The following is a 23214-nucleotide window of genomic DNA, read 5'->3' as shown; positions in this document are numbered from 1 at the left end:
GGGCATTTTTATCGATATTAGAACGAGAAGGAGAGGTGCAGTGTGAACGCACAAGGAAACAAATGATGGGAGGGGGGGAGGGAAGAAGGAGTGTATGTATTTTCAGCACAAAATTAAACAGGTGCGGTCCCACCAGCACAAATGCACCGGATCCCATCAGAACTCCGCAGTTAAGTGTGCTTGGGCGAGAGTAGTACCCGGATGGGTGACCTCCTGGGAAGTCCTCGTGTCGCACTAATTTTTTTTTTCAGACGGGTCGTTCGACGTTACGCGCGACTGGAACTAGGGTCCACTAGTTTATACGCAAATGTGAGTCAAGAAGCATGGGCATTTTAATTGATATTAGAACGAGAAAGAGAGATGCAGAGTGCACGCACAAGGAAACAAATGACGGGAGGGGGGATGGAGGGAGAAAAAGTGTATGTATTTGCAGCGCAGAATGAAACATGAGCAATCATACCAGCACCAATGCAACGGATTCTATCAGAACTCCGCAAGTTATGGGTGCTTGGGCGAGAGAAGCACTAGGATGGGTGACCTCCTGCGAAGTCCTTATATTTCACCCATTTTCTTAGGAAGTCCTCGTGTTGCACCCATTTTTTTGCAGATGATTCTTTCGACGATACGCGCGACTTGATATTCGCAAATGTGAGTCACGGCACCGTAGCATTTTACTTGATATTAGAACGAGCACGGGAGGTGCAGTGCGCACGCACAAGGAAACAAATGACGGGAGGAGGAAGAAAAGAGAAGGAGTGTATGTATTTGAAGCGCAAAATTAAATAAATGACGTTACGCGCGACTTGATTTATGATCCGCAGGTTTATTCACAAATGTGAGTCACGGCGCCGTGGCATTTTACTTGATATTATAACGAGTACGGGAGGTGCAGTGCGCACGCACAAGGAAACAAATGACGGGAGGAGGAAGAAAAGAGAAGGAGTGTATGTATTTGAAGCGCAAAATTAAACAAGTGGCATCATACCAGCACTAATGCACTGGATCCCATCAGAACTCTGCAGTTAAGTGTGCTTGGGCGAGAGTAGTACTCGGATGGGAGACCACTTAGGAAGTCCTCGTATCGCAACAATTTTTTTTCAGATGGGTCGTTCGACGTTATGCGCGACTGGAACTATAGTCCGCTGGTTTATACGCAAATGTGAGTTAAAAATTAGGGGTATTTTTATCGATATTAGAACGAGAAGGAGAGGTGCAGTGTGAACGCACAAGGAAACAAATGATGGGAGGGGGGGAGGGCAGAAGGAGTGTATGTATTTTCAGCACGAAATTAAACAGGTGCGGTCACACCAGCACAAATGCACCGGATCCCATCAGAACTCCGAAGTTAAGTGTGCTTTGGCGAAAGTAGTACAATGATGGGTTACCTCCTGGGAAGTTCTCGTGTTGCACCCATTTTCTTTTTTTCAGATGTGCCATTCGACGTTACGCGCGACTTTAATTATGGTCCGTAGATTTATTCGCAAATGTGAGTCACGGTGCCGTGGCATTTTACTTGATATTTGAACGAGAACGAGAGGTGCAGTGCACACGCATAAGGAAACAAATGACGGGAGGGGGACGAAAGGAGAAGGAGTTTATGTATTTGCAGCAGGAAATTAAACAGGTGCGATCATACCAGCACTAATGCACCGGATCCCATCAGAACTCCACAGATAAGTCTGCTTGGGCGAGAGTAGTACTCGGATGGGTGACCTCCTGGGAAGTCCTCGTGTCGCACTAATTTTTTTTTTTCAGACAGGTCGTTCGACGTTACGCGCAACTGGATCTAGGGTCCACTAGTTTATACGCAAATGTGAGTCAAGAAGCAGGGGCATTTTAATCGATATTAGAACAAGAAGGATAGATGCAGAGTGCACGCACAAGGAAACAAATGACGGGCGGGGGGATGGAGGGAGAAAAAGTGTAAGTATTTGCAGCGCATAATGAAACATGAGCAATCATACCAGCACCAATGCAACGGATTCTGTCGGAACTCCCCAAGTTAAGGGTGCTTGGGCGAGAGTAGCACTAGGATGGGTGACCTCCTGCGAAGTCCTTATATTTCACCCATTTTCTTAGGAAGTCCTCGTGTTGCACCCATTTTTTTGAAGATGATTCTTTCGACGATACGCGCGACTTGAATTATGGTCCTCAGATTTATTTGTAAATGTGAGTCACGGCACCGTAGCATTTTACTTTATATTAGAACGAGCACGGGAGGTGCAGTGTGCACGCACAAGGAAACAAATGGCAGGAGGGGGAAGAAAGGAGAATGAGTTTATGTATTTGCAGCGCGAAATTAAAGAGGTGCGATCATAATAGCACTAATGCACCGGATCCCATCAGAACTCCGCAGTTAAGTGTGCTTGGGCGAGATTAGTACTCGGATGGGTGACCTCCTAGGAAGTCCTCGTGTCGCACCAATTTTTTTTCAGACGGGTCGTTCGATGTTACGCGCGTCTGGAACTAGGGTCCGCTGGTTTATACGCAAATGTGAGTCAAGAAGGAAGGGCATTTTAATCGATATTAGAACGAGAATGAGAGGTGAAGTGTGAACGCACAAGGAAACAAATGACGGGAGGGGGAAGAAAGGAGAAGGAGTGTATGTATTTGCAGCGCGAAATTAAACAGGTGCGATCATACCAGCACTAAAGCTCCGGATCCCATCAGAACTCCGCAGTTAAGTGTGCTTGGGCGAGGGTAGTACTCGGATGGGTGACCACCTGGGAAGTCCTCATGTTGCACCCATTTTTTTTCGGATGGGTCGCTCGACGTTACGCGTGAATGCAATTATAAACCGCTGGTTCATTGGCAAAGGTGAGTCACGATACTAGGGCATTTTACTTGATATTAGAACGAGAAGGAGAGATGCAGAGTGCACGCACAAGGAAACAAATGACGGGAGAGGGGATGGAGGGAGAAATAGTGTATGTATTTGCAGCGCAGAATGAAACATGAGCGATCAAACCAGCACCAATGCAACGGATTCTATCAAAACTCTGCAAGTTAAGGGTGCTTGGGCGAGAGTAGCACTAGGATAGGTGACCTCATGCGAAGTCCTTATATTTCACCTATTTTCTTAGAAAGTCCTCGTGTTGCACCCATTTTTTTGCAGATGATTCTTTCGACGTTACGCGCGACTTGAATTATGGTCCTCAGGTTTATTCGCAAATGTGAGTCACGGCACCGTAGCATTTTACTTGATATTAGAACGAGCACGGGAGGTGCAGTGCGCACGCACAAGGAAACAAATGACGGCAGGGGGAAGAAAGGAGAAGGAGTTTATGTATTTGCAGCGCAAAATTAAACGGGTGCAATCATACCAGCACTAATGCACCGGATTCCATCATAACTCCGCAGTTAAGTGTGCTTGGGCGAGAGTAGTACTCGGATGGGTGACCTCCTGGGAAGTCCTCGTGTCGCACCAATTTTTTTTCAGACGGGTCGTTCGAAGTTACGCGCGACTGGAACTAGGGTCCGCTGGTTTATACGCAAATGTGAGTCAATAAGCAGGGGCATTTTAATCGATATTAGAACGAGAATGAGAGGTGAAGTTTGAGCGCAGAAGGAAACAAATGACGGGAGGGGGAAGAAAAGAAAAGAAGTTTATGTATTTGTAGCGCAAAACTAAACAGGTGCGATCATACCAGCACTAAAGCCCCGGATCCCATCAGAACTCTGCAGTTAAGTGTGCTTGGGTGAGATTAGTACTCAGATGGATGACCTCCTGGGAAGTCCTCGTGTCGCACCAATTTTTTTTCAGACGGGTCGTTCGACGTTACACGCGTCTGGAACGAGGGTCCACTGGTTTATACACAAATGTGAGTCAAGAATCAATGGCATTTTAATCGATATTAGAACGAGAATGAGAGGTAAAGTGTGAACGCACAAGGAAATAAATGACCGCAGGGGGAAGAAAGGAGAAGGAGTGTATATATTTGCAGCGCAAAATTAAACAGGTGCGATCATACCAGCACCACAACTCCGGATCCCATCAGAACTCCACAGTTAAGTGTGCTTGGGCGAGGGTAGTACTCGGATGGGTGACCACTTGGGAAGCCCTCGTGTTGCACTTACTTTTTTTTTCGGATGGGTTGTTCGACGTTACGCGCGAATGGAATTATAAACCACTGGTTCATTTGCAAAGGTGAGTCACGGTGCCGCGTCATTTTACTTGATATTAGAACGAGAAAGAGAGATGCAGAGTGCACGCACAAGGAAACAAATGATGGGAGGGGGGATGGGAGGAGAAAGAGTGTATGTATTTGCAGTGAAGAATGAAACATGAGGGATCATACCAGCACTAATGCAACGGATTCTATCAGAACTCCGCAGTTAAGGGTGCTTGGGCGAGAAAAGTACTCGGATGGGTGACCTCCTGCGAAGTCCTTATATTTCACCCATTTTCTTGGGAGGTCCTCGTGTTGCACCCATCTTTTTGCAGATGATTCTTTCGACGTTACGCGCGACTTGATTTATGGTGACCTCCTGGGAAGTCCTCATGTTGCACCCATTTTTTTTCGGATGGGTCGCTCGACGTTACGCGCGAATGCAATTATAAACCGCTGGTTCATTGGCAAAGGTGAGTCACGATACTAGGGCATTTTACTTGATATTAGAACGATAAGGAGAGATGCAGAGTGCACGCACAAGGAAACAAATGACGGGAGAGGGGATGGAGGGAGAAATAGTGTATGTATTTGCAGCGCAGAATGAAACATGAGCGATCAAACTAGCACCAATGCAACGGATTCTATCAGAACTCTGCAAGTTAAGGGTGCTTGGGCGAGAGTAGCACTAGGATAGGTGACCTCATGCGAATTCCTTATATTTCACCTATTTTCTTAGAAAGTCCTCGTGATGCACCCCTTTTTTTGTAGATGATTTTTTTGACGTTACGCGCGACTTGAATTATGGTCCTCAGGTTTATTTGCAAATGTGAGTCACGGCACCGTAGCATTTTACTTGATATTAGAACGAGCACAGGAGGTGCAGTGCGCACGCACAAGGAAACAAATGACGGGAGGGGGAAGAAAGGAGAAGGAGTTTATGTATTTACAGCGCGAAATTAAACGGGTGCAATCATACCAGCACTAATGCACCGGATCCCATCAGAACTCCGCAGTTAAGTGTGCTTGGGCGAGAGTAGTACTCGGATGGGTGACCTCCTGGGAAGTCTTCGTGTCGCACCAATTTTTTTTCAGACGGATCGTTCGAAGTTACGCGCGACTGGAACTAGGGTCCGCTGGTTTATACGCAAATGTGAGTCAATAAGCAGGGGCATTTTAATCGATATTAGAACGAGAATGAGAGGAGAAGTGTGAACGCACAAGGAAACAAATGACGGGATGTGGAAGAAAAGAAAAGAAGTTTATGTATCTGTAGCGCGAAACTAAACAGGTGCGATCATACCAGCACTAAAGCCCCGGATCCCATCAGAACTCTGCAGTTAAGTGTGCGTTGGTGACATTAGTACTCAGATGGATGACCTCCTGGGAAGTCCTCGTGTCGCACCAATTTTTTTTCAGACGGGTCGTTCGACGTTACGCGCGTCTGGAACTAGGGTCCACTGGTTTATACACAAATGTGAGTCAAGAATCAGGGGCATTTTAATCGATATTAGAATGAGAAAGAGAGATGCAGAGTGCACGCACAAGGAAACAAATGACGGGAGGGGGGATGGAAGGAGAAAGAGTGTATGTATTTGCAGTGCAGAGTGAAACATGAGGGATCATACCAGCACTAATGCAACGGATTCTATCAGAACTCCGCAGTTAAGGGTGCTTGGGCGAAAAAAGTACTCGGATGGGTGACCTCCTGCGAAGTCCTTATATTTCACCCATTTTCTTGGGAGGTCCTCGTGTTGCACCCGTCTTTTTGCAGATGATTCTTTCGACGTTATGCGCGACTTGATTTATGGTCCGCAGGTTTATTCGCAAATGTGAGTCACGGCGCCGTGGCATTTTACTTGATATTAGAACGAGTACGGGAGGTGCAGTGCGCACACACAAGGAAACAAATGACGGGATGAGGAAGAAAAGAAAAGGAGTGTAGGTATTTGAAGCGCAAAATTAAACAAGTGGCATCATACCAGCACTAATGCACTGTATCCCATCAGAACTCTGCAGTTAAGTGTGCTTGGGAGAGAATAGTACTCGGATGGGTGACCTCTTGGGAAGTCCTCGTATCGCAACAATTTTTTTTTAGATGGGTCGTTCGACGTTACACGCGACTGGAACTATGGTCAGCTGTTTATACGCAAATGTGAGTCAAGAATCAGGGGCATTTTAATCGATATTAGAACGAGAAGGAGAGGTGCAGTGTGAACGCACAAGGAAACAAATGATGGGAGGGGGAGAGGGAAGAAGGAGTGTATGTATTTTTAGCACGAAATTAAACAGGTGCGGTCACACCAGCACAAATGCACCGGATCCCATCAGAACTCCGGAGTTAAGTGTGCTTTGGAGAAAGTAGTACAATGATGGGTTACCTCCTGGGAAGTTCTCGTGTTGCACCTATTTTCTTTTTTTCAGATGTGCCGTTCGACGTTACGCGCGACTTTAATTATGGTTCGCAGATTTATTCGCAAATGTGAGTCACGGCGCCGTGGTATTTTACTTGATATTTGAACGAGAACGAGAGGTGCAGTGCGCACGCACAAGGAAACAAATGACGGGAGGGGGAAAAAAGGAGAAGGAGTTTATGTATTTGCAGCGTGGAATTAAATGGGTGCGGTCATACCAGCACTAATGCACCGGATCCCATCAGAACTCCGCAGTCAAGTGTGCTTGGACGAGAGTAGTACTCGGATGGGTGACCTTTTGGGAAGTCCTCGTGTCGCACCAATTTTTTTTCAGACGGGTCGTTCGACGTTACGCGCGACTGGAACTATAATCCGCTGGTTTATACGCAAATGTGATTCAAGAATCTGGGGCATTATAATCGATATTAGAACGAGAAGGAGATGTGCAGTGTGAATGCACAAGGAAACAAATGATGGGAGGGGGGGAGGGAAGAAGGAGTGTATGTATTTTCAGCCCGAAATTAAATAGGTGCGCTCACACCAGCACAAATGCACCGGATCCCATCAGAACTCCGCAGTTAAGTGTGCTTTGACGAAAGTAGTACAATGATGGGTTACCTCTTGGGAAGTTCTCGTGTTGCACCCATTTTCTTTTTTTCAGATGTGTCGTTCGACGTTACGCGCGACTTTAATTATGGTCCGTAGATTTATTCGCAAATGTAAGTCACGGCGCTGTGGCATTTTACTTGATATTTGAACTAGAACAAGAGGTGCAGTTCGCACGCACAAGGAAACAAATGACGGGAGGGGGAAGAACAGAGAAGTAGTTTATGTATTTGCAGCGCGAACTTAAACGGGTGCGATCAAACCAGCACTAATGCACCGGATCCCATCAGAACTCCACAGTTAAGTGTGCTTGGGCGAGAGTAGTACTCGGATCGGTGACCTCCTGGGAAGTCCTCGTGTCGCACTAATTTTTTTTTTTCAGACGGGTCGTTCGACGTTATGCGCGACTAGAACTAGGGTCCACTGGTTTATACGCAAATGTGAGTCAAGAAGCAGAGGCATTTTAATCGATATTAGAACGAGAAGGAGAGATGCAGAGTGCACGCACAAGGAAACAAGTGACGGGAGGGGGGATGGAGGGAGAAAAAGTTTATGTATTTGCAGCGCAGAATGAAACATGAGCAATCATACCAACACCAATGCAACGGATTCTATCAGAACTCCGCAAGTTAAGGGTGCTTGGGCTAGAGTAGCACTAGGATGGGTGACCTCCTGCGAAGTCCTTATATTTCACCCATTTTCTTAGGAAGTCCTCGTGTTGCACCCATTTTTTTGCAGATGATTCTTTTGACGTTATGCGCGACTTGAATTATGGTCCTCAGGTTTATTCGCAAATGTTAGTCACGGCGCTGTAGCATTTTACTTGATATTAGAACGAGAACGGGAGCTGCAGTGCACACGCACAAGGAAACAAATGACGAGAGGTGGACGAAAGGGGAATGAGTTTATGTATTTGCAGCGGGAAATTAAACAGGTGCAATCATTCCAGCAGTAATGCACTGGATCCCATCAGAACTCCGCAGTTAAGTGTGCTTGGGCGAGAGTAGTACTCGGATGGGTGACCTGTTTGGAAGTCCTCGTGTCGCACCAATTTTTTTTCAGACGGGTCGTTTGACGTTACGCGCGACTGGAACTAGGGTCTGCTGGTTTATACGCAAATGTGAGTCAAGAAGCAGGGGCATTTGAATCGATATTATAACGAGAATGAGAGGTGAAGTGTGAACGCACAAGGAAACAAATGACCGGAGGGGGAAGAAAGGAGAAGGAGTGTATGTATTTGCAGCGCGAAATTAAACAGGTGCAATCATACCAGCACTAAAGCCCTGGATCCCATCAGAACTCCGCACTTAAGTGTGCTTGGGCGAGAGTAGTACTCGGATGGATGACAACTTGGGAAGCCCTCGTGTTGCACCTATTTTTTTCGGATGGGTTGTTCGACGTTACGCGCGAATAGAATTATAAACTGCTGGTTCATTTGCAAAGGTGAGTCACGGTGCTGGGGCATATTACTTGATATTAAAACGAGAAAGAGACATGCAGAGTGCACGCACAAGGAAACAAATGACGGGTGGGGGGATGGGAGGAGAAAGAGTGTATGTATTTGCAGTGCAGAATGAAACATGAGGGATCATACCAGCACTAATTCAACGGATTCTATCAGAACTCCGCAGTTAAGGGTGCTTGGGCGAGAAAAGTACTAAGATGGGTGACCTCCTGCGAAGTCCTTATATTTCACCCATTTTCTTGGGAGGTCCTCGTGTTGCACCCATCGTTTTGCAGATGATTCTTTCGACGTTACGCGCGACTTGATTTATGGTACGCAGGTTTATTCGCAAATGTGAGTCACGACGCCCTGGCATTTTACTTGATATTAGAACGAGTACGGGAGGTGCAGTGCGCACGCACAAGGAAACAAATGACGGGAGGAGGAAGAAAATAGAAGGAGTGTATGTATTTGAAGCGCAAAATTAAACAAGATGCATCATACCAGCACTAATGCACTAGATCTCATCAGAACTCTGCAGTTAAGTGTGCTTGGGCGAGAGTAGTACTTGGATGGGTGACCTCTTGGGAAGTCCTCGTATCGCAATAATTTTTTTTCAGATGAGTCGATCGACGTTACGCGCGACTGGAACTATGGTCCGCTGGTTTATACGCAAATGTGAGTCAAGAATCAGGGGCATTTTAATTGATATTAGAACGAGAAGGAGAGGTGCAGTGTGAACGCACAAGGAAACAAATGATGGGAGGGGGGGAGGGAAGAAGGAGTGTATGTATTTTCAGCACGAAATTAAACAGGTGTGGTCACACCAGCACAAATGCACCGGATCCCATCAGAACTCCGCAGTTAAGTGTGCTTTGGCGAAAGTAGTACAATGATGGGTTACCTCCTGGGAGGTTCTCGTGTTGCACCCATTTTCTTTTTTTCAGATGTGCCGTTCGACCTTACGCGCGACTTTAATTATGGTCCTCAGATTTATTCGCAAATGTGAGTCACGGCGCCGTGGCATTTTACTTGATATTTGAGCGAGAACGAGAGGTGCAGTGCGCACGCACAAGGAAACAAATGATGGGAGGGGGAAGAAAGGAGAAGGAGTTTATGTATTTGCAGCGCGAAATTAAACAGGTGCTATCATACCAGCACTAATGCACCGGATCCCATCAGAACTCCGCAGTTAAGTGTGCTTGGGCGAGAGTAGTACGCGAATGGATTACCTCTTGGGAAGTCCTCGTGTCGCACTAATTTTTTTTCCAAACGGGTCATTCGACGTTACGCGCGACTGGAATAAGGGTCCACTGGTTTATACGCAAATGTGAGTCAAGAAGCAAGGGCATTTTAATCCATATTAGAACGAGAAGGAGAGATGCAGAGTGCAAGCACAAGGAAACAAATGACGGGAGGGGGGATGGAGGGAGAAAAAGTATATGTATTTGCAGCGCAGAATGAAACATAAGCAATCATACCAGCACCAATGCAACGGATTCTATCAGAACTCCGCAAGTTAAAGGTGCTTGGGCGAGAGTAGCACTAGGATGGGTGACTTCCTGCGAAGTCCTTATATTTCACCCATTTTCTTATGAAGTCCTCGTGTTGCACCTATTTTTTTGCAGATGATTCTTTCGACGATACGCGCGACTTGAATTATGGTCCTCAGGTTTATTCGCAAATGTGAGTCATGGCACCGTAGCATTTTACTTGATATGAGAACGAGCACGGGAGGTGCAGTGCGCACGCACAAGGAAACAAATGACGGGAGGGGGAAGAAAGGAGAAGGAGTTTATGTATTTGCAGCGTGGAATTAGACGGGTGCGATCATACCAGTATTAATGCACCGGATCCCATCAGAAGTCCGCAGTTAAGTGTGCTTGGGCGAGAGTAGTACTCGGATGGGTGACCTCCTGGGAAGTCCTCGTGTCGCACCAACTTTTTTTCAGACAGGTTGTTCGACGTTACGCGCGACTGGAACTAGGGTCCGCTGGTTTATACGCAAATGTGAGTCAAGAAGCAGGGGCATTTTAATCGATATTAGAACGAGAAGGAGACGTGTAGTGTGAACGCATAAGGAAACAATTGATGGGAGGGGGAGGGAATGAGAAGGAGTGTATGTATTTTCAGCACAAAATGAAACAGGTGCGATCATATCAGCACTAATGCACCGGATCCCATCAGAACTCTGCAGTTAAGTGTGCTTGGGCGAGAGTAGTACTCATATGGGTGACCTCTTGGGAAGTCCCCGTGTCGCACCAATTTTTTTTCAAACGGGTCGTTCGACGTTACGCAGGACTGGAACTAGGGTCCGCTGGTTTATACGCAAATGTGAGTCAAGAAGCAGGGGCATTTTAATCGATATTAGAACGAGAAAGAAAGGTGTAGTGTGAACGCACAAGGAAACAATTGATGGGAGGGGAAGGGAAGGAGAAGGAGTGTATGTATTTTCAGCACGAAATGAAACAGGTGCGATCATACCAGCACTAATGCAATGGATTCTATCAGAACTCCGTAGGTAATGGTGCTTGGGCGAGAGTAGTACTAGCATGGGTTACCTCCTGCGAAGTCCTTATATTTCACTCATTTTCTTGTGATGTCCTCGTGTTGCACCCATTTTAATCAATATTAGAACAAGAAAGAGAGGTGCAGTGTGCACGCACAAGGAAACAATTGATGGGAGGGGGAGGGAAGGAGAAGGAATGTATGTATTTTCAGCACGAAATGAAACAGGTGCGATCATACCAGCACTAACGCAACGGATTCTATCAGAACTCCGAAGGTAAGGGTGCTTGGGCGAGAGTAGTACTAGCAAGGGTTACCTCCTGCGAAGTCCTTATATTTAACCCATTTTCTTGTAAAAGTCCTCGTGTTGCACCCATTTTTTTGCAAATGATTCTTTCGACGTTACGCGCGACTTGAATTATGGTCCTCAGGTTTATTCGCAAATGTGAGTCACGGCGCCGTGGCATTTTACTTGATATTAGAACGAGAACGGGAGGTACAGTGCGCACGCACAAGGAAACAAATGACGGGAGGGGGAAGAAAGGGGAATGAGTGTATGTATTTGCAGCGCGAAATTAAACAGGTGCGATCATACCAGCACAAATGCACCGGATCCAATAAGAACTCCGCAGTTAAGTGTGCTTTGGCGAAAGTAGTACAATGATGGGTTACCTCGTGGGAAGTTCTCGTGTTGCACCCATTTTTTTTTTCAGATGTGCCGTTTGACGTTACGCGCGACTTTAATTATGGTCCGCAGATTTATTCGCAAATGTGAGTCATGGCGCCGTGGCATTTTACCTGATATTTGAACGAGAACGAGAGGTGCAGTGCGCACGCACAAGGAAACAAATGACGGGAGGGGGAAGAAATGAGAAGGAGTGTATGTATTTGCAGCGCGAAATGAAACAGGTGCGATCATACCAGCACTAATGCAACGGATTCTATCAGAACTCCGTAGGTAAGGGTGTTTGGGCGAGAGTAGTACTCGCATGGGTTACCTCCTGTGAAGTCCTTATATTTCACCCATTTTCTTGTGAAGTCCTCGTGTTGGACCCATTTTTTTGCAGATGATTCTTTCGACGTTACGCGCGACTTGTATTATGGTCCTCAGGTTTATTCGCAAATGTGAGTCACGGTGCTGTAACATTTTACTTGATATTAGAACGAGAACGGGAGGTGCAGTGCGCACGCACAAGGAAACAAATGACGGGAGGGGGAAGAAAGGAGAAGGAGTTTATTTATTTGCAGCGCAGAATTAAATGGGTGCGATCATACCATCACTAATGCACCGGATCCCATCAGAACTCCGTAGTTAAGTGTGCTTGGGCGAGAGTAGTTTTCGGATGGGTGACCTCCTGGGAAGTCCTCGTGTCGCACCAATTTTTTTCAGACGGGTCGTTCGACGTTACGCTCGACTGGAACTGGAGTCCGCTGGTTTATACGCAATTGTGAGTCAAGAAGCAGGGGCATTTTAATCGATATTAGAACGATAAGGAGAGGTGCAGTGTGAACGCACAAGGAAACAATTGATGGGAGGGCGAGGGAAGGAAAAGAGTGTATGTATTTTCAGCACGAAATGAAACAGGTGCGATCACACCAGCACTAATGCAACGGATTCTATCAGAACTCCGTAGGTAAGGGTGCTTGGGCGAGAGTTGTACTAGCATGGGTTACCTCCTGCGAAGTCCTTATATTTCACCCATTTTCTTGTGAAGTCCTCGTGTTGCACCCATTTTTTTGCAGATGATTCTTTCGACGTTACGCGGGACTTGAATTATGGTCCTCAGGTTTATTCGTAAATGTGAGTCATGGCACCGTAGCATTTTACTTGATATTAGAACGCGCACGGGAGGTGCAGTGCGCACGCACAAGGAAACAAATGACGGGAAGGGGAAGAATGGAGAAGGAGTTTATGTATTTGCAGCGTGGAATTAGATGGGTGCGATCATACCAGCATTAATGCACCGGATCCCATCAGAACTTCGCAATTAAGTGTGCTTGGGCGAGAGTAGTACTCGGATGGGTGACCTCCTGGGAAGTCCTCGTGTCGCACCAATTTTTTTTCAGACAGGTTGTTCGACGTTACGCGCGACTGGAACTAGGGTCCGCTGGTTTATACGCAAATGTGAGTCAAGAAGCAGGGGCATTTTAATCGATATTAGAACGAGAAGGAGAGGTGCAGTGTGAACGCACAAGGAAATAATTGATGGGAGGGGGAGGGAAGGAGAAGGAGTGTATGTATTTTCAGCACGAAATAAAACAGGTGCGATCATACCAGCACTAATGCAACGGATTCTATCAGAACTCCGTAGGTAAGGGTGCTTGGGCGAGAGTAGTACTAGCAAGGGTTACCTCCTGTGAAGTTCTTATATTTAACCCATTTTCTTGTAAAAGTCCTCGTGTTGCATCCATTTTTTTGCAGATGATTCTTTCGACGTTACGCGCGACTTGAATTATGGTCCTCAGGTTTATTCGCAAATGTGAGTCACGGCGCCGTGGCATTTTACTTGATATTAGAACGAGAACGGGAGGTACAGTGCGCACGCACAAGGAAACAAATGACGGGAGGGGGAAGAAAGGGGAATGAGTGTATGTATTTGCAGCGTGAAATTAAACAGGTGCAATCATACCAGCACAAATGCACCGGATCCCATCAGAACTCCGCAGTTAAGTGTGCTTTGGCGAAAGTAGTACAATGATGGGTTACCTCGTGGGAAGTTCTCGTGTTGCACCCATTTTTTTTTTCAGATGTGCCGTTTGACGTTACGCGCGACTTTAATTATGGTCCGTAGATTTATTCGCAAATGTGAGTCATGGCGCCGTGGCATTTTACCTGATATTTGAACGAAAACGAGAGGTGCAGTGCGCACGCACAAGGAAATAAATGACGGGAGGGGGAAGAAAGGAGAAGGAGTGTATGTATTTGCAGCGCGAAATGAAACAGGTGCGATCATACCAGCACTAATGCAACGGATTCTATCAGAACTCCGTAGGTAAGGGTGTTTGGGCGAGAGTAGTACTAGCATGGGTTACCTCCTGCGAAGTCCTTATATTTCACCCATTTTCTTGTGAAGTTCTCGTGTTGCACCCATTTTTTTGCAGATGATTCTTTCGACGTTACGCGCGACTTGTATTATAGTCCTCAGGTTTATTCGCAAATGTGAGTCACACCAGCACAAATGCACCGGATCCCATCAGAACTCCGCAGTTAAGTGTGCTTTGGCGAAAGTAGTACAATGATGGGTTACCTCCTAGGAAGTTCTCGTGTTGCACCCATTTTCTCTTTTTCAGATGTGCCGTTCGACATTACGCGCGACTTTAATTATGGTCCGCAGATTTATTCGCAAATGTGAGTCACGATGCCGTGGCATTTTACATGATATTTGAACGACAACGAGAGGTGCAGTGCGCACGCATAAGGAAACAAATGACGAGAGGGGGAAGAAAGGAGAAGGATTTTATGTATTTGCAGCGCGAAATTAAACAGGTTCGATCATACCAGCACTAATGCACCGGATCTCATCAAAACTCCGAAGTGAAGTGTGCTTGGGCGAGATTAGTACTCGGATGGGTGACCTCCTGGGAAGTCCTCGTGTCGCACCAATTTTTTTTCAGACGGGTCTTTCGACGTTACACGCGTCTAGAACTAGGGTCCGCTGGTTTATACGCAAATGTGAGTCAAGAAGCAGGTGCATTTTAATCGATATTAGAACGAGAAAGAGAGGTGCAGTGTGAACGCACAAGGAAACAATTGATGGGAGGGGGAGGGAAGGAGAAGGAGTGTATGTATTTTCAGCACGAAATGAAACAGGTGCGATCATACCAGCACTAATGCAACGGATTCTATCAGAACTCCGTAGGTAAGGGTGCTTGGGCGAGAGTAGTACTAGCAAGGGTTACCTCCTGTGAAGTTCTTATATTTAACCCATTTTCTTGTAAAAGTCCTCGTGTTGCATCCATTTTTTTGTAGATGATTCTTTCAACATTACGCGCGACTTGAATTATGGTCATCAGGTTTATTCCCAAATGTGAGTCACGGCGCCGTGGCATTTTACTTGATATTAGAACGAGAACGGGAGGTACAGTGCGCACGCACAAGGAAACAAATGACGGGAGGGGGAAGAAAGGGGAATGAGTGTATGTATTTGCAGCGCGAAATTAAACAGGTGCAATCATAGCAGCACAAATGCACCGGATCCCATCAGAACTCCGCAGTTAAGTGTGCTTTGGCGAAAGTAGTACAATGATGGGTGACCTCCTGGGAAGTCCTCGTGCTGCAGTAATTTTTTTTTCAGACGGGTCGTTCGACGTTACGTGCGACTAGAACTAGGGTCCACTGGTTTATACGCAAATGTGAGTCAAGAAGCAGGGGCATTTTAATCGTTATTAGAACGAGAAGGAGAGTTGCAGAGTGCACGCACAAGGAAACAAATGACGGGAGGGGGGATGGAGGGAGAAAAAGTGTATGTATTTGCAGCGCAGAATGAAACATGAGTAATCATACCAGCACGAATGCAACGGATTCTATCAAAAATCCGCAAGTTAAGGGTGCTTGGGCGAGAGTAGCACTAGGATGGGTGACCTCCTGCGAAGTCCTTATATTTCACCCATTTTCTTAGGAAGTCCTCGTGTTGCACCCATTTTTTTTGCAGATGATTCTTTCGACGATACGCACGACTGCGGAGTTCTGCGGAGTTTTTGCAGATGATTCAGAACTGCGAAGTTCTGATGGGATCCGGTGCATTAGTGCTGGTATGATCGCACCTGTTTAATTTCGCGCTGCAAATACATACACTCCTTCTCTTTTCTTCCCCCTCCCGTCATTTGTTTCCTTGTGCGTGCGCACTGCACCTCCCGTGCTCGTTCTAATATCAAGTAAAATGCCACGGCGCCGTGACTCACATTTCCAAATAAACCTGCGGACCATAAATCAAGTCGCGCGTAACGTCGAAAGAATCATCTGCAAAAAGATGGTTGCAACAGGAGGACCTCCCAAAAAAATGGGTGAAATATAAGGAATTCGCAGGAGGTCACCCATCCGAGTACTTTTCTCGCCCAAGCACCCTTAACTGCGGAGTTCTGATAGAATCCGTTGCATTAGTGCTGGTATGATCCCTCATGTTTCATTCTGCACTGCAAATACATACACTCTTTCTCCTCCAATCCTCCCTCCCGTCATTTGTTTCCTTTCGCGTGCACTCTGCATCTCTCTTTCTCGTTCTAATATCAAGTAATATGCCCCGGCACCGTGACTCACCTTTGCAAATGAACCTGCGGTTTATAATTCCATTCGAGCGTAACGTCGAACAACCCATCCGAAAAAAAATAGGTGCAACACGAGGGCTTCCCAGGTGGACACCCATCCGAGTACTACTCTCGCCCAAGCACACTTAACTGTGGAGTTCTGATGGGATCCGGAGCTTTAGTGCTGGTATGATCGCACCTGTTTAATTTCGCACTGCAAATACATACACTCCTTCTCCTTTCTTCCCCCTCCCGTCATTTGTTTCCTTGTGCGTTCACACTTTACCTCTCATTCTCGTTCTAATTTCGGTTAAAATGCCCCTGCTTCTTGACTCACATTTGCGTATAAACCAGCGGACCCTAGTTCCAGATGAGCGTAACGTCGAACGACCCGTCTGAAAAAAAATTGGTGCGACACGAGGACTTCACAAGAAAATGGGTGAAATATAAGGACTTCGCAGGAGGTAACCCATCCGAGTACTACTCTCGCCCAAACACACTTAACTGCGGAGTTCTGATGGGATCCGGAGCTTTAGTGCTGGTATGATCGCACCTGTTTAATTTCGCGCTGCAAATACATACACTCCTTCTCCTTTCTTCCCCCTCCCGTCATTTGTTTCCTTGTGCGTTCACACTTTACCTCTCATTCTCGTTCTAATTTCGATTAAAATGCCCCTACTTCTCGACTCACATTTGCGTATAAACCAGCGGACCCTAGTTCCAGACGCGCGTAACGTCGAACGACCAGTCTGAAAAAAAATTAGTGCGACACGAGGACTTCCCAGGAGGTCAACCATCCGAGTACTAATCTCGCCAAGCACACTTAACTGCGGAGTTCTGATGGGATCTAGGGCTTTAGTGCTGGTATGATCGCACCTGTTTAGTTTCGCGCTGCAAATACATACACTCCTTCTCCTTTCTTCCCCCTCCCGTCATTTGTTTCCTTGTGCGTTCACACTTCACCTCTCATTCTCGTTCTAATATCGGTTAAAATGCCCCTGCTTCTTGACTCACATTTGCGTATAAACCAGCGGACCCTAGTTCCAGACGAGCGTAACGTCGAACGACCCGTCTGAAAAAAAAATTGGTGTGACACGAGGACTTCACAAGAAAATGGGTGAAATATAAGGACTTCGCAGGAGGTAACCCATGCTAGTACTACTCTCGCCCAAGCACCCTTACCTACGGAGTTCTGATAGAATCTGTTGCATTAGTGCTGGTATGATCGCACCTATTTCATTTCGTGCTGAAAATACATACACTCCTTCTCCTTCCCTCCCCCTCCCATAATTTGTTTCCTTGTGCGTTCACACTGCACCTCTCCTTCTCGTTCTAATATCGATTAAAATGCCCCTTTTTTTTGACTCACATTTGCGTATAAACCAGCGGACTCTAGTTCAAGTCGCGCGTAACGTCGAACGACCTGTCTGAAAAAAAATTAGTGCGACACGAGGACTTCCCAGGAGGTCTCCCATCCGAGTACTACTCTCGCCGAAGCACACTTAACTGCAGAGTTCTGATGGGATCCGGTGCATTAGTGCTGGTATGATCGCACCTGTTTAATTTCGCGCTGCAAATACAAACACTCCTCTTTTCTTCCCCCTCCCGTCATTTGTTTCCTTGTGCGTGCGCACTGCACCTCCTGTACTCGTTCTAATATCAAGTAAAATGCTACGGTGCCATGACTCACATTTGTGAATAAACCTGAGGACCATAATTCAAGTCGTGCGTATCATCGAAAGAATCATCTACAAAAAAATAGGTGCAACACGAGGACTTTTACAAGAAAATGGGTTAAATATAAGAACTTCACAGGAGGTAACCCTTGTTAGTACTACTCTCGCCCAAGCACCCTTACCTACGGAGTTCTGATAGAATCCGTTGCATTAGTGCTGGTATGATCGCACCTGTTTCATTTTGTGCTGAAAATACATACACTCCTTCTCCTTCCCTCTCCCTCCCATCAATTGTTTCCTTGTGCGTTCACACTGCACCTCTCTTTCTCGTTCTAATATCGATTAAAATGCACCTGCTTCTTGACTCACATTTGCGTATAAACCAGCGGACCCTAGTTCTAGACGCGTGTAACGTCGAAAGACCCGTCTGAAAAAAAATTTGTGCGACACGAGGACTTCCCAGGAGGTCACCCATCCGAGTACTAATCTCGCCCAAGCACACTTCACTGCGGAGTTCTGATGGGATCTGGTGCATTAGTGCTGGTATGATCGCACATGTTTAATTTGGCGCTGAAAATACATAAACTCATTCCCCTTTCTTCCCCCTCCCGTCATTTGTTTCCTTGTGCGTGCGCACTGTACCTCCCGTGCTCGTTCTAATATCAAGTAAAATGCCACGGCGCCGTGACTCACATTTGCGAATAAACCTGAGGACCATAATTCAAGTCGCGCGTAACGTCGAATGACACATCTGAAGAAAAGAAAATGGGTGCAATACGAGAACTTCCGAGGAGGTAACCCATCATTGTACTATTTTCACCAAAGCACACTTAACTGCGGAGTTCTGATGGGATCCGGTGCATTTGTGCTGGTGTGACCGCACCTGTTTAATTTCGTGCTGAGAATACATACACTCCTTCTTCCCTCCCCCCCTCCCATCATTTGTTTCCTTGTGCGTTCATACTGCACCTCTCCTTCTCGTTCTAATATCGATTAAAATGCCCTTGATTCTTGACTCACATTTGTGTATAAACCAGCGGACCATAGTTCCAGTCGCGCGTAACGTCGAACGACCCATCTGAAAAAAAATTGTTGCGATACGAGGACTTCCCAAGAGGTCACCCATCTGAGTACTACTCTCGCCCAAGCACACTTAACTAGAGAATTCGGATGGGATCCAGTACATTAGTGCTGGTATGATGCCACTTGTTTAATTTTGCGCTTCAAATACATACACTCCTCTTTTCTTCCTCCTCTCGTCATTTGTTTCCCTGTGCGTGCGCACTGCACCTCCCGTACTCGTTCTAATATCAAGTAAAATGCCACGGCGCCGTGACTCACATTTGCGAATAAACCTGTGGACCATAAATCAAGTCGCGCGTAACGTCGAAAAAATCATCTGCAAAAAGATGGGTGCAACACGAGGACCTCCCATGAAAATGGGTGAAATATAAGGATTTCGTAGGAGGTCACCCATCCGAGTACTTTTCTCGCCCAAGCACCCTTAACTGCGGAGTTCTGATAGAATCCGTTGCATTAGTGCTGGTATGATCCCTCATGTTTCATTCTGCACTGCAAATACATACACTCTTTCTCCTTCCATTCCCCCTCCCGTCATTTGTTTCCTTGTGCGTCCACTCTGCATCTCTCTTTCTCGTTCTAATATCAAGTAATATGCCCCGGCATCGTGACTCACCTTTGCAAATGAACCAGCGGTTTATAATTCCATTCGCGCGTAACGTCGAACAACCCATCCGAAAAAATATAGGTGCAACACGAGGGCTTCCCAAGTGGTCACCCATCCGAGTACTACGGTCGCCCAAGCACACTTAACTGCGGAGTTCTGATGGGATCCGGAGCTTTAGTGCTGGTATGATCGCACCTGTTTAATTTCGCGCTGCAAATACATACATCCCTTCTCCTTTCTTCCCCCTACCGTCATTTGTTTTTTTGTGCGTTAACACTTCACCTCTCATTCTCGTTCTAATATCAATTAAAATGCCCCTGCTTCTCAACTCACATTTGCGTATAAACCAGCGGACCCTAGTTCCAGACGCATGTAACGTCAAAAGACCCGTCTAAAAAAAAATTGGTGCGACATGAGGACTTCCCAAGAGGTCACCATCCGAGTACTAATCTCGCCCAAGCACACTTCACTGCGAAGTTCTGATGGGATCCGGTGCATTAGTGCTGGTATGATCGCACCAGTTTAATTTCGCGCTGCAAATACATAAATTCATTCCCCTTTCTTCCCCCTCCCGTCATTTGTTTCCTTGTGCATGTGCACTGCACCTTCCGTTCTCGTTCTAATATCAAGTAAAATGATACAGTGCCGTGAATCACATTTGCGAATAAACCTGAGGACCATAATTCAAGTCGCGCGTAACGTCGAAAGAATCATCTGCAAAAAAATGGGTGCAACACGAGAACTTCGCAAGAAAATGGGTGAAATATAAGGACTTCGCAGGAGGTAACCCATGCTAGTACTACTCTCGCCCAAGCACCGTTACCTACGGAGTTCTGATAGAATCCGTTGCATTAGTGCTGGTATGATCGCACCTGTTTAATTTCGCGCTGCAAATACATACACTCCTTCTCCTTTCTTCCCCCTCCCGTCATTTGTTTTCTTGTGCGTGCGCACTGCACCTCTCGTTCTCGTTCAAATATCAAGTAAAATGCCACGGCGCCGTGACTCACAATTGCGAATAAATCTGCGGACCATAATTAAAGTCGCGCGTAACGTCGAATGGCACATCTGAAAAAAAGAAAATGGGTGCAACACGAGAACTTCCCAGGAGGTAACCCATCATTGTACTACTTTCGCCAAAGCACAATTAACTGCGGAGTTCTGATGGGATCCGGTGCATTTGTGCTGGTGTGACCGTACCTGTTTAATTTCGTGCTGAAAATACATACACTCCTTCTTCCCTCCCCCCCTCCCATCATTTGTTTCCTTGTGCGTTCACACAGCACCTCTCATTCTCGTTCTAATATCGATTAAAATGCCCCTGATTCTTGACTCACATTTGCGTAAAAACCAGCGGACCATAGTTCCAGTCGCGCGTAACGTCGAACGACCCATCTGAAAAAAAATTGTTGCGATACGAGGACTTCTCAAGAGGTCACCCATCCGAGTACTACTCTCGCCCAAGCACACTTAACTGCAGATTTTTGATGGGATCCAGTGCATTAGTGCTGGTATGATGCCACTTGTTTAATTTTGTGCTCAAATACATACACTCCTTCTCTTTTCTTCCTTCTCCCGTCATTTGTTTCCTTGTGCGTGCGCACTGCACCTCCCGTACTCGTTCTAATATCAAGTAAAATGCCACGGCGCTGTGACTCACATTTGTGAATAAAACTGCGGACCATAAATCAAGTCGCGCGTAACGTCGAAAGAATCATCTGCAAAAAGATGGGTGCAACACGAGGACCTCCCAAGAAAATGGGTGCAACACGAGGACTTCCCAAGTGGTCACCCATTCGAAGTACTACTCTCGCCCAAGCACCCTCAACTGTGGAGTTCTGATAGAATCCATTGCATTAGTGCTGGTATGATCCCTCATGTTTCATTCTACACTGCAAATACATACACTCTTTCTCCTTCCATCCCTCCTCCCGTCATTTGTTTCCTTGTGCGTGCACTTTTCATCTCTCTTTCTCGTTCTAATATCAAGTAATATGCCCCGGCACCGTGACTCACCTTTGCAAATGAACCAGCGGTTTATAATTCCATTCGCGCGTAACTTCGAACAACCCATCCGAAAAAAAATAGGTGCAACACGGGGGCTTCCCAAGTGGTCACCCATCCGAGTACCACCCTCGCCCAAGCACACTTAACTACGGGGTTCTGATGGGATCCGGAGCTTTAGTGCTGGTATGATCGCACCTGTTTAATTTCGCGCTGCAAATACATACACTCCTTCTCCCTCCATCCCCCCCTCCCGTCATTCGTTTCCTTGTGCGTGCACTCTGCATCTCTCCTTCTCGTTCTAATATCGATTAAAATGCCCCTGTTTCTTGACTCACATTTGCGTATAAACCAGCGGACCATAGTTCCAGTTGCGCGTAACGTCGAACGACCCATTTGAAAAAAAATTGTTGCGATAGGAGGACTTCCCAAGAGGTCACCCATCCGAGTATTAATCTCGCCCAAGCACACTTAACTGCAGAGTTCTGATGGGATCTAGTGCATTAGTGCTGGTATGATGCCACTTGTTTAATTTTGTGCTTCAAATACATACACTCCTTGTGCGTGCGCACTGCACCTCCCATACTTGTTTTAATATCAAGTAAAATGCCACAGCACCGTGACTCATATTTGCGAATAATCCTGCAGACCATAAATCAAGTCACGCGTAACGTCGAAAGAATCATCTGCAAAAAGATGGGTGAAATATAAGGACTACGCAGGAGGTCACCCATCCGAGTACTTTTCTCGCCCAAGCACCCTTAACTGCGGAGTTCTGATAGAATCCGTTGCATTAGTGCTGGTATGATCCCTCATGTTTTATTCTGCACGGCAAATACATACACTCTTTCTCCTCCCATCCCCCCTCCCGTCATTTGTTTCCTTGTGCGTGCACTCTGCATCTCTCTTTCTCGTTCTAATATCAAGCAATATGCCCCGGCACTGTGACTCACCTTTGAAAATGAACCAGCTGTTTATAATTCCATTCGCGCGTAACGTCGAACAACCCATCCGAAAAAAAATAGGTGCAACACGAGGGCTTCCCAGGTGGTCACCGATCCGAGTACTACTCTCACCCAAGCACACTTAACTGTGGAGTTTTGATGGGATCCGGGGCTGTAGTGCTGGTATGATCGCACATGTTTAATTTCGTGCTGCAAATACATACACTCCTTCTCCTTTCTTCCCCCTCCCGTCATATGTTTCCTTGTGCGTGCGCACTGCACCTCTCGTTCTCGTTCAAATATCAAGTAAAATGCCACGGCGCCGTGACTCACATTTGCGAATAAATCTGCAGACCATAATTAAAGTCGTGCGTAATGTCGAACGGCACATCTGAAAAAAAAGAAAATGGGTGCAACACGAGAACTTCCCAGGAGGTAACCCATCATTGTACTACTTTCGCCAAAGCACACATAACTGCGGAGTTCTGATGGGATCCGGTGCATTAGTGCTGGTGTGACCGCACCTGTTTAATTTCGTGCTGAAAATACATACACTCCTTCTTCCCTCCCCCCCTCTC

General features: G+C 46.4%; 7 non-coding genes and 35 pseudogenes across 7 annotated transcripts; 28 read left to right on the top strand and 14 right to left on the bottom strand.

The window, feature by feature from the left end:
- Window positions 1-119: 119 nt before the first annotated feature.
- Window positions 120-238, top strand: LOC148258876 (5S ribosomal RNA). The gene has a single exon (XR_015820645.1). It is a non-coding gene; the product is annotated as a 5S ribosomal RNA (ribosomal RNA).
- Window positions 239-972: 734 nt separating this feature from the next.
- LOC148258875 (5S ribosomal RNA) lies at window positions 973-1090 on the top strand (annotated as a pseudogene).
- Window positions 1091-1294: 204 nt separating this feature from the next.
- Window positions 1295-1413, top strand: LOC148258874 (5S ribosomal RNA; annotated as a pseudogene).
- A 209-nt stretch (window positions 1414-1622) lies between these two features.
- On the top strand, window positions 1623-1741 carry LOC148258873 (5S ribosomal RNA; annotated as a pseudogene).
- Window positions 1742-2305: 564 nt separating this feature from the next.
- Window positions 2306-2424, top strand: LOC148258872 (5S ribosomal RNA; annotated as a pseudogene).
- Window positions 2425-2629: 205 nt separating this feature from the next.
- On the top strand, window positions 2630-2748 carry LOC148258871 (5S ribosomal RNA). Its single transcript, XR_015820158.1, has one exon. It is a non-coding gene; the product is annotated as a 5S ribosomal RNA (ribosomal RNA).
- Window positions 2749-3309: 561 nt separating this feature from the next.
- On the top strand, window positions 3310-3428 carry LOC148258870 (5S ribosomal RNA; annotated as a pseudogene).
- Window positions 3429-3633: 205 nt separating this feature from the next.
- Window positions 3634-3752, top strand: LOC148258869 (5S ribosomal RNA; annotated as a pseudogene).
- Window positions 3753-3957: 205 nt separating this feature from the next.
- LOC148258868 (5S ribosomal RNA) lies at window positions 3958-4076 on the top strand. Its single transcript, XR_015819891.1, has one exon. It is a non-coding gene; the product is annotated as a 5S ribosomal RNA (ribosomal RNA).
- A 998-nt stretch (window positions 4077-5074) lies between these two features.
- On the top strand, window positions 5075-5193 carry LOC148258867 (5S ribosomal RNA; annotated as a pseudogene).
- Window positions 5194-5398: 205 nt separating this feature from the next.
- On the top strand, window positions 5399-5517 carry LOC148258866 (5S ribosomal RNA; annotated as a pseudogene).
- An 882-nt stretch (window positions 5518-6399) lies between these two features.
- Window positions 6400-6518, top strand: LOC148258865 (5S ribosomal RNA; annotated as a pseudogene).
- A 209-nt stretch (window positions 6519-6727) lies between these two features.
- Window positions 6728-6846, top strand: LOC148258864 (5S ribosomal RNA). Its single transcript, XR_015820753.1, has one exon. It is a non-coding gene; the product is annotated as a 5S ribosomal RNA (ribosomal RNA).
- A 204-nt stretch (window positions 6847-7050) lies between these two features.
- LOC148258863 (5S ribosomal RNA) lies at window positions 7051-7169 on the top strand (annotated as a pseudogene).
- Window positions 7170-7378: 209 nt separating this feature from the next.
- On the top strand, window positions 7379-7497 carry LOC148258862 (5S ribosomal RNA; annotated as a pseudogene).
- Window positions 7498-8061: 564 nt separating this feature from the next.
- LOC148258861 (5S ribosomal RNA) lies at window positions 8062-8180 on the top strand (annotated as a pseudogene).
- A 205-nt stretch (window positions 8181-8385) lies between these two features.
- LOC148258860 (5S ribosomal RNA) lies at window positions 8386-8504 on the top strand (annotated as a pseudogene).
- A 560-nt stretch (window positions 8505-9064) lies between these two features.
- LOC148258859 (5S ribosomal RNA) lies at window positions 9065-9182 on the top strand (annotated as a pseudogene).
- A 204-nt stretch (window positions 9183-9386) lies between these two features.
- Window positions 9387-9505, top strand: LOC148258858 (5S ribosomal RNA; annotated as a pseudogene).
- A 209-nt stretch (window positions 9506-9714) lies between these two features.
- LOC148258857 (5S ribosomal RNA) lies at window positions 9715-9833 on the top strand (annotated as a pseudogene).
- A 562-nt stretch (window positions 9834-10395) lies between these two features.
- LOC148258856 (5S ribosomal RNA) lies at window positions 10396-10514 on the top strand (annotated as a pseudogene).
- Window positions 10515-10719: 205 nt separating this feature from the next.
- On the top strand, window positions 10720-10838 carry LOC148258855 (5S ribosomal RNA; annotated as a pseudogene).
- An 824-nt stretch (window positions 10839-11662) lies between these two features.
- Window positions 11663-11781, top strand: LOC148258854 (5S ribosomal RNA; annotated as a pseudogene).
- A 561-nt stretch (window positions 11782-12342) lies between these two features.
- On the top strand, window positions 12343-12461 carry LOC148258853 (5S ribosomal RNA; annotated as a pseudogene).
- Window positions 12462-13018: 557 nt separating this feature from the next.
- On the top strand, window positions 13019-13137 carry LOC148258852 (5S ribosomal RNA; annotated as a pseudogene).
- A 560-nt stretch (window positions 13138-13697) lies between these two features.
- Window positions 13698-13816, top strand: LOC148258851 (5S ribosomal RNA; annotated as a pseudogene).
- A 750-nt stretch (window positions 13817-14566) lies between these two features.
- Window positions 14567-14685, top strand: LOC148258850 (5S ribosomal RNA; annotated as a pseudogene).
- Window positions 14686-15245: 560 nt separating this feature from the next.
- Window positions 15246-15364, top strand: LOC148258849 (5S ribosomal RNA; annotated as a pseudogene).
- A 1043-nt stretch (window positions 15365-16407) lies between these two features.
- Window positions 16408-16526, bottom strand: LOC148258848 (5S ribosomal RNA). The gene has a single exon (XR_015820066.1). It is a non-coding gene; the product is annotated as a 5S ribosomal RNA (ribosomal RNA).
- A 235-nt stretch (window positions 16527-16761) lies between these two features.
- On the bottom strand, window positions 16762-16880 carry LOC148258847 (5S ribosomal RNA; annotated as a pseudogene).
- Window positions 16881-17085: 205 nt separating this feature from the next.
- On the bottom strand, window positions 17086-17203 carry LOC148258846 (5S ribosomal RNA; annotated as a pseudogene).
- Window positions 17204-17763: 560 nt separating this feature from the next.
- Window positions 17764-17882, bottom strand: LOC148258845 (5S ribosomal RNA; annotated as a pseudogene).
- Window positions 17883-18439: 557 nt separating this feature from the next.
- LOC148258844 (5S ribosomal RNA) lies at window positions 18440-18558 on the bottom strand. Its single transcript, XR_015820242.1, has one exon. It is a non-coding gene; the product is annotated as a 5S ribosomal RNA (ribosomal RNA).
- A 209-nt stretch (window positions 18559-18767) lies between these two features.
- On the bottom strand, window positions 18768-18886 carry LOC148258843 (5S ribosomal RNA; annotated as a pseudogene).
- A 204-nt stretch (window positions 18887-19090) lies between these two features.
- LOC148258842 (5S ribosomal RNA) lies at window positions 19091-19208 on the bottom strand (annotated as a pseudogene).
- Window positions 19209-19766: 558 nt separating this feature from the next.
- LOC148258841 (5S ribosomal RNA) lies at window positions 19767-19885 on the bottom strand (annotated as a pseudogene).
- A 205-nt stretch (window positions 19886-20090) lies between these two features.
- LOC148258840 (5S ribosomal RNA) lies at window positions 20091-20208 on the bottom strand (annotated as a pseudogene).
- Window positions 20209-20771: 563 nt separating this feature from the next.
- LOC148258839 (5S ribosomal RNA) lies at window positions 20772-20890 on the bottom strand (annotated as a pseudogene).
- An 883-nt stretch (window positions 20891-21773) lies between these two features.
- LOC148258838 (5S ribosomal RNA) lies at window positions 21774-21892 on the bottom strand. The gene has a single exon (XR_015820417.1). It is a non-coding gene; the product is annotated as a 5S ribosomal RNA (ribosomal RNA).
- A 207-nt stretch (window positions 21893-22099) lies between these two features.
- LOC148258837 (5S ribosomal RNA) lies at window positions 22100-22217 on the bottom strand (annotated as a pseudogene).
- Window positions 22218-22714: 497 nt separating this feature from the next.
- Window positions 22715-22833, bottom strand: LOC148258836 (5S ribosomal RNA; annotated as a pseudogene).
- Window positions 22834-23043: 210 nt separating this feature from the next.
- On the bottom strand, window positions 23044-23162 carry LOC148258835 (5S ribosomal RNA; annotated as a pseudogene).
- Between the last annotated feature and the right edge of the window lie 52 nt (window positions 23163-23214).

Source organism: Carica papaya, chromosome 5 (genome assembly GCF_054855325.1).
Source record: "Carica papaya isolate Zhongbai chromosome 5, ASM5485532v1, whole genome shotgun sequence".
NCBI lineage: Eukaryota > Viridiplantae > Streptophyta > Magnoliopsida > Brassicales > Caricaceae > Carica > Carica papaya.
The sequence above is the reverse complement of the archived record's forward strand: the minus strand, read 5'-3'. Positions and strand labels throughout refer to the sequence as shown.